We start from the raw sequence: 9,439 nt of genomic DNA, 5'->3' as shown, positions 1-9,439 counted from the left end.
TTTATTTATCCCACTCAAACTATATTGATTTACCAAACCCTTTAATGAGCATTAATATATAAAAAAATATACAAATAATATATATATATATAAAGAAAAATTAGAAATTAAAATCCTGATATACGATATTCTGTGCATTTCCCCAGCTCAAGATATAATTTTTATTTTTATTTTAAAAATAAAAAATACAAGAACGATAATAAAAAAAATTAAAAAGTAAAAAAGATGGAGGGATTTAAATAGAGTTTTTTTGGGTCGAAATCGAAGGCAGCCATGTGTCAACACACACGTTGAGCCTTTGCGACAGGACACATAAGGGTAACACATGACTAAGATAAAATCAGCTAAATTCATGACAAATGGTATCAAAGTGGGACAAGCACACATAAAAATACTTGGCATGCAAACATGTGGGACCTAACTGAGTTGCGTTGAGGGTAGGCAGCACGCACGATCGTTTGAAGGAAACGAGCATTGAGATATAGAAAAAAGGAATCACTCAAAAGAGTGACAATCCAAGATTGACATTTAAAGAAATGACTAGCCATTCATACGAGAGACATCACGAGAACAAATGGATTGGGAAGAACGCCCAGCGCACAAAAGTTGTGATGGTTAAGTTTGAGCTATGGCTTGATATTAGCAACCAAACTTAATGGTGCTCAAGATAAGCATGATGTTTGATAAAGGATGAGACCATGTAAAGTATGATGAGTTGCTCCACAATTGAAAGAGTTGTGGAAAGCTCAATGAGGTGGGGAATTGCTAATTAAAAAAATTCAATACTCATACAAAGGATTATATACGGACGATGGACTATTTGTAGCCATTCCAAGGCAACCAAAACTTGGCGCTATGGATCATTGAGACTTTCTCATCAGTACGGGAAGGATATATTCGTAGAAGGCTAGAGTGTGTAGTAAATTCAACATGTTGTTAGGCCTTAAGAGGCATAGTAGGGGCTGTATTAATGAATAGTCATAATCTAGCAAGTGCACTTGCATGGGCGAAATATTACATAATTCGTTCAACAAGGCGAAGCAGTTCAAGGGGATGGTGGTCTCCAAAACTTCCCGAGGAAATAATGCAAAGAGAAAATTTACTTCAAATAAGATAAATATACAAGAGAGATAAGTCTTGGTTCTTTATGAGAGAGAATCATATATAACGGACAACACATATTGAAGAGATATACCTTAAGATAACAACTCCGTAAAATCTCAACGGACCGAGTGAGCGGTGAGAAGTCATCATATAATCTTGCATGATGTAATACATTAGTGGATGCATTATGAGTTCAATTAGAGGAGCGACCCAAGACAACACCAAATGAATGTACACTTAGAGTTGATGTGAAAATTGGCATCAAATGAGGGCTAACCCATGGAATAGTAGGATCAAGTGCTATCATCAACTTAATACAAACTGAGTAGCAAAGTAACTTAGATAGAACTTTGTGAAATGCCTAAGCCATATAAAGGTAGTCAACACAAAAAGAAAAACATAGAGCGGAAGTGCTAATCATAAGTGTCCTGCAAGAATGATGACACGTGTGATATGCGTTAGGACCGTTTCGGCACTAAGAGGGGGGGTTGAGTGAGTTAATACTTTTGTAAAAATTATGACGATTCGAAACTTTATTCGATAAAGCTCGTGTCGAAAAGATGTTAACTTGAAAACACGTTCGTAACCGTAATAAGAGTAGTGGGAGTAAGAAATCAGTTTGCAATGTAAATGAAAAGCATAAAGTAAATGCAAACTAGATTTTATAGTGCTTCGGTCATCGTGACCTATGTCCACTCCTGATTCCTCTTCACTCGAAGCCATCGGCTTTCATTATCGATCTTATTTCAATGGGCAAAGATCAACTACCCTTATAACTCTTTCTTATTTTTATAGGTTTAGGAGATAACCTTTACACCTCTCAAGGTAACCCTCACACACCTCCCTTAAAACAACATCTAAGCTCAAGGATGAGGGAACTCAACTTTTCAACACTTTTATCTCAGAATCACAGCCCCTTTCTACTCAATTTCTTGCTTCCCCAAGCAAGAAAGAGTGAGATATTTATAGATCCTAAATGACTTAAAAAAATAGAGCCAAAAAATATCTCATCCGGGGTTTCCCGGGTCCTGATGGTACCACCGCCTATGCTGGACAGTACTATCGCTTATAATACTAACACTGGGTGGTACCATCACCCAGATTGATGGTACCACTGCCCAGTTTGGTAGTGTCACCGCTTGGGCCAACTATGGGTCACTAAATGGGCCTCTCACTTAGCCTAAAACAACCTTAATTCGAGCCTAATTGGCCCCTAATTAAGTTAGCCTAATTACATTATAAATCAACCTAATTAGAACTAAAACTACTTCAGTCTAGAGAATTATTACAAAGCATTAATCAAATGTTGTCCGACATATCATTGGTTCATCCGGTACTTCATCCGACTCTTCGATGCATTGTCCTCTCCTTCGGTATATTGCCTAATTGGCATGTTGTCTTCTCGCAACATATGATCTCCTTGGTGCAATGTCCGATCTTCTTGGCTCGATCATCGAACTCATGGCATGAAGCCTTCTGTTAACATGTCGACCGATCCTTCAGCTCAACGTCTAATCTTCTGACATGTTCCACTTCGTCCTAACATTGATTCTTCATACTTTAATCAAATTATCTCTCCATGATCGAAGCTAGTCCTATGTCACTCAAAATATATATTAAATCATAAACTTATCAATTGATTTCATCATCAAAATTCGAGATTAAATAATCTCCCTTTTTTTAATGATGACAATCAATTGATGACGGAGTATAACTAAACTCCCCCTATAAATATATCATATTGATACAACCTCAACATGTCATATCAAAGCAAGTCATTACATTATCATTGCATACATCATTCAAAATGTCAAATAATAATTTCAAAACATCATCATATATTCTCCCCCTCCGTCATCAACAAAAATGAGAAGTGCAATTAGCAATTTTTTAGACTTGCAAGTTAGCAATTTAGTAAATTTTTCATCATTTTGCAAGATAGTGAATTGTCAAGTTTTAATTCTCTTTCAAGTTTTGAGGCTTTGCTTTTCTTGAGATGAGCAAATTAGCATTTTGCTTGTCTTTTGAGATGTGCAAGCTAGCAAATTCTTTTTTCTCTTTTGAGAAGTGCAAGCTAGTAAGTTTTTTTTCCTTTGCAATGTGCAAGCTAGTAATCTTTCTCCTCCTATGTTAGTGTCAAAAAGGAAGGGAATAATACAATGTTGTAAATAATTTTCCTTTACATTAATTTTCAAACATGACATAAGGTATACAACTAATACAAAAGAATTGTTCATATGAAAATCATAATATGAAAGATATCAATATCAAATATCATGAAGGATCAAGTCATGATTCATTTTGATAAGTCATTTCTTTTGTAAATAGCAAAAAGAAATCTTAGAATATCAAATATCAAGTAATCTTTAAAGGAATTCTTAAGTCATCAATTTTGAGAAATCAAGAGAAAAATCATGATTCATAAATATTCTCTTTAACAAAAGGAAACATAGGAGAACAAGGATCTTGATTCACAAAAAAAAATCTCAAGTATCAAATTTTGAGAAATCAAGAATTTGATATAGATAAGACTCATTCAAATTCAAATTCAAACTGTCAAAACATCAAAATCACTTTCAAGAGATTCAAAATGACATAAATAGATTTATCAATTTTTTTTATTAAAAAATCGATAAGATAGAGAGAAATTTTAAAAATGCATTCCTTGTTTAGTTGTTTCAATTCATGTGATAGATTTTATACGAGCATACCCAAGTTTTTTTTTTAATGTCAAAATCATGCATCATGTTTGAAATCAAAAAATAAGATTTATCACAAGAGTCATCCAGATCAATAAATCATAAATCATGAAAATCATCATTACTTCAAATCATCATGCATTGTTAAACAAGAGTCATCCAGATCATTAAACATCAAGCATTTTCAATCAAAATTATTTTGTTTGTTGTCGTAATATATTTTTCTTCTTAAGTGAATCTAGTTCTTCATACTTAATACAATGAGTTAATATGCAATTATCATACTTAATTTTAAAAAAAATTTCAAAATCACTGGAAAGAGAAGTATGATCCCCCTTTTATATTTCTAAAAGCAACTTATGAAATAAATTTTATATTTCTTACTAATTAATTTAAAAATAACTTATGAAATACATCAAGTAATTTTATAGTAAGGTAAAGAGGTTTAAGTTGGGTTACCTCATTGTTGAAAGTCACCAAAGCGTAGTTTGTCACCTCGTCTTTATTGGTTTGTACCTCATCTTCGGATATACTCGTTTCGTCCTATATCACCTTGAGTGCTTTTTTCTTCTTTTGTACGAGCACATTCTTCTTCAGTTGTAGACATTCACTTTCGAAGTGCTCTGGTCGATTGCATTCATATCAAGTTATTTTATTCTTTTTAAGTTCATTTTTATTCTTTGATTCTTATTTTATAAGTTTTTTAAATTTTATTATAAGGAGTTCAAGATCATCAACATCATCATCATCACTTGAGTTTTCTCTTAAGTGATCTTCTATTGTTCGTAGTGTCAAATCCTTCCTGTTCTTTAAAATGTTGCTCTCATGTTTATCATGTTCGATACAAGTCATTTTATAGGTCATTAAAGACCCAATAAGTTTTTCAAGAGAGAAATTGTTCAAGTCCTTTATCTCTTGTATTGTCGTCACTTTCAGATCCCAACTTTTTGGAAGAAATCTTAGTATTTTGTTAATACGTTCAAAATTAGAAAAACTTTTACTAAGTGCTTTCAAACAATTGACGACATCTATAAAATGAGTGTACATGTCTCAAATGATTTTGCTTGGTTTCAATTCTTTAACACTACTTGTGCCTTCGTGTATGATTTCAAAAGTGTGTCAAATGTTATGTGCAGTTTCACAAGTCAAAATACGATTAAACTCATTTTTATTTAAAGCACAAAACAAAACATTCATAGCTTTTGTATTTAACGAAAATAATTTTTTTTCTTAAAATTATTCTATTCATTCATAGATTTAGAGAATTGTTGAAAATAATATTCGATAATATTTTATAAATCAAAGTTTAAAGAAAACAAGAAAACTCTTATTCGTGTTTTCCAATACGTGTAATGCTAGTCATAGGTGCTCTGTAAGTCAATCCCGTGAGTGATAACACGTGTGACTTGACACACAATCTTTTTGCTTATTATATTTTCACATTTATCACTTTATATTACTTGTTGCATATATATATATATATATATATATATATATATATATATATATATATATATATATATATATATATATATATATGTCATTGGATTTGTGCAATGTGAATCAGATCGTGATGAGATCACGATAATGAGACTGATTCGATTTAAACACATATACTTAATAATCCCAGTCATAGGTTACTCGAGAGGGACAAATCCCTTACCAAGGTCATTGAGAGAGAAAGAGTTCTCCGGAAGAATCTGATCAGAGCGAGACTCGACTAGAAACCGTATGAGTCTAACAGCACCATGCCCGGTATACGGTCTTTGGAATATTAAATGGATGAGGGACTATAAGTACACGGTATTTGAGGACAGACATGTCCAATGGATTCGATTCCCTTGTATCGTCTAGGGACTACGACGTAGTGTTTTAGTATGTCCATAGTCGATGAGTCGAGTAAATTATTATGGAGATAATAATTTACTGAGTCAGAAGTGTTAGAAAATCTTGGGGGCGACATCAGATGCGTAGCGGAAGAACAAAAAAACAAAATCCCCAATTCCCAAAGAGATGTTCGTCGTCGTGCGAAGATTGGTGCGCAAAATTCGTAAAACTGAAAAACTGCGTATAGAGTAGATTGTGTTACCTAGGGAGATCGTATATCCCTATTTCCTTGCAGATCTTTAGGAGAGGGTGAAGGAGGTCAAGCGTCCTACTCTCTAGCGGTGATCCACACAGTAGGGCTGCGACGACGCTCCTCAAAACTTCAAGCTTGCTCTAAGGTGGAGAGGGGAAGGAGAATAGGAGAGGCAAACAAAGGCTCTAGCCTATGAGGCTCTGAATCCCTCATATTTATAGAGGTCCCCTATCAAACCCTAATAGATCCTCTCCTAGTGGGTATTGGATCTACATCCAATAACCCAAGCCTTTTAGATTACTGGATCTCTATCTAATAATCTCTCATGGGCTCTTATTAGATCTCGTCCATGGGATCCAATAATTCAAGGGCTTATTGAATATCCAATAAGATAAGAGCTCTGTCGAATATCTCATATCCGAACCTCTACTCATCGCAATGCCTACCATATGTGTATGACCCTCTAGGCCCAATATCGAGCTGGCCGTGAGTCATACCTGTCAGAACTCCTTCTAATTCAGTGAATTATTATCTCTGTAATAATTCACTCGACTCATCGACTACGGACGTACTAGGTCACTACGCCGTAGTTCTCAAACAATATAGGGGAATCCAATCCATTGGACCTGTCTGTCCTCAATTACTATGTACCTATAGTCCCTCATCCATCTAATATCTCAGAGACCGTATATCGAGCATGGTGCTGTCAGACCCATACGGTTTCTACTCGAGTCTTGCTCTAATCGGAATCTCCCGGAGAACTCTTTCTCTCTCAACCCGAATGACCCTAGCCAGGGATTTGTCTGAGCAAGAACACATGGGATATTCCTCTCATGACGCCGAGAGTGGATGATCCTCTATCGACACTCAATAGCCCTCATAAGGTCGACTTTCACTCCCAATGACCAATTGTACTAGATCTGGGACAACCAAACTTAGAAGTCTGGTATCAAAGAGTGGAGCACTCATACATGACATCCTTGATGTCTCAAGTCTAAGGACCAGATATACCACTAGGACTACGGAATCGCTGTCTGACAATAAGGCATCATCAATCATCCAACATTCCGTAAGCGGATCAATTAGTGAACTCATTCTCTAATGAGCACTTGTACCATATCCCTAGTATCCCTATACGAGCAGCTATGAGACTAGCTGCATCCATCATATGAACGGGTATACAGCACATCAGTCTGTCCGGTTATCACGATGTCCCTCTCGAGTAACCCATGATCGGAATTATTTAGGATATGTGCTTAAAGGTGAATCGATCTCATTTTCGTGATCTCATCACGATCCAATTCCCATTGCATAAATCCAAGGACATCATAATATATATGTGCATATATGCAATAGTTATAAAGTAATATATGTCAAAATATAATAAGCAAAAAGATTCTGTATCAAGTCACACGTGCCATCACTCACGTGATTGGCTTGCTAGGCACCTATGACTAGCAAGAAGGAGTTCCGACAAGTATGACTCACGACCAGCTCGATATTGGGCCTAGATGGTCATACACATATGGTGGACATTATAATAAGTAGAGGTTCGGATATGAGATATTCGTTGGAGCCTCTATCTCATTGGATATACAATAAGCCCCTGAATTATTGGATCCTATTGATGAGATCCAATAAGAGCCCATGAGAGATTATTGGATAGAGATCTACTAATCTAAGAGGCTTGGGTAGTTGGATAGAGATCCAATACCGAATATTGGAGGATCCATTATGGTTAAGTTGATAGTGGACCTCTATAAATATGAGGGTTTCAATAGTTTATAGGCTAGAGTTTTTTTGTTTTCTCTCATATTCTCCTCCCCCTCTCCACCTCAGAGCATGCCTGGAGTTTTGAGAAGCGTTATCGTAGTTCTGCTTTATAAATCACCACTAGAGAGGAGGATGCTTGACCTCCTTCACCCTCTCCTAAAGATCTGTAGGGGTTCAAAGATATATGATCTCCCTAGGTAACACAATTTATCTCACACAATTTTTTATTTTATGGATTTTTGTACATCAATCTTCGCATGATGACGAACATATCTTTAGGAATTAGAGATTTTATTTTCTTTTCTTCCGCTGCACATGTGATATTGCCCATAAGATTTTCTAACATGTAGTTCATCCTATTGAACTTAAGAGGACGAGTGATAGAAAAACCCTCTTAATTACCGACAAAAGCCATCTCTCGGGTTTTAAACCAAATAAAGAGTAACATTGTTCTAATACCAATTGTTATGACTGTTTTGGCACTAAGAGAGGGGGGTGAATTAGTATTTTCATAAAAATTATGATGATTCAAAAAATTTGTTCGATAAAACTCGTGTCGGAAAAATGTTAACTTGAAAACGCATTCATAATCGTAATGAGAGTAGTGAGAGTAAGAAATTAGTTTATACTGTAAATGAAAATAATAAAGTAAATGTAAACCAGATTTTATGGTAGTTCGGTCGTCGTGACCTATGTCCACTTCCGATTCCTCTTCAATCGAGGCCACCAGCTTTTACTATCAATCTTCTTTTAATGGGCGAAGATTAACTACCCTTACAACTCTTTCTCTTTTTCACAGGTTTAGGAGATAACCTTTACACCCCTCAAGATAACCCTCACACACCTCCCTTAGAACAACCTCTAAGCTCAAAGATGAGGGAACTCAATTTTTTAATACTTTTATCTTAAAATCACATCCTCTTTCTATTCAATTTCTTGCTTCTCTAAGTAGGAAAGAGTATGGTATTTATTTACCTCAAATGACTTCAAAATTTGAGCCAAAAAAGGTCTCACCTTGTGTTTCCCGGGTCCTGGTTATCACGGATAAAATTGTAAACGATGTGTTCAATGTAATACTTATATATGTTTGTGTCTTTCGGTTTTGTTTATACTTTGCATAACATATAAAGGGCTACCAGTAGGCTTAGCAACTCCCTTTTGTTTGGTTTTGATAGTCGTATTAGGCTTACAAATAAAGATTGTGTTATGTGAGCACTTATGGGGATTTTGATCTGTAGTGGACCATTTTGGATCATTTATTGTGCGATTGTTCAGAGCTTGTAGAGTATGTTTGTAATTTATATTGGGTATGAAGTATTTACTGAAATGATTATTTATGGATCCTGAGTTAAATATTCTCTAACATATTTTCTCTTTTGTAGGTTCTAAGGGACCATAGGAGGTTTCGGGGAGACTGACATTTACGAATGGACATGCAAGGGTGTCACACGACTTAGGCAAAACCAGCTAATTCTGTGACAAATGATATCATAGCCATATAAGAACTCATAAAAACACTTGATATGCAAATGTGGAAGACTTAGCAGGGTTGTGTTGAGGGCAGCCAACATGCGCAACCGTTTGGGAGAAACGAGTATAAATATGTAGAGAAAAGGAGTCGCTCAGATGAGTGGCCATTTGAGTTTGACATTCAGAGGAATGGCCAACCCTTCGAACCAGAGGCACCACGAGGACAAGCTAGGAAGAATGCATAGTGCACAAAGGTTGGGATGGTTGAGTTTGAGCTACAGCTTAACGTTGGCAACCATACTTAATGGTGCTC

This window comes from Musa acuminata, chromosome BXJ3-11 (genome assembly GCF_036884655.1).
Source record: "Musa acuminata AAA Group cultivar baxijiao chromosome BXJ3-11, Cavendish_Baxijiao_AAA, whole genome shotgun sequence".
NCBI lineage: Eukaryota > Viridiplantae > Streptophyta > Magnoliopsida > Zingiberales > Musaceae > Musa > Musa acuminata.
Note: the sequence above shows the minus strand (reverse complement) of the source record.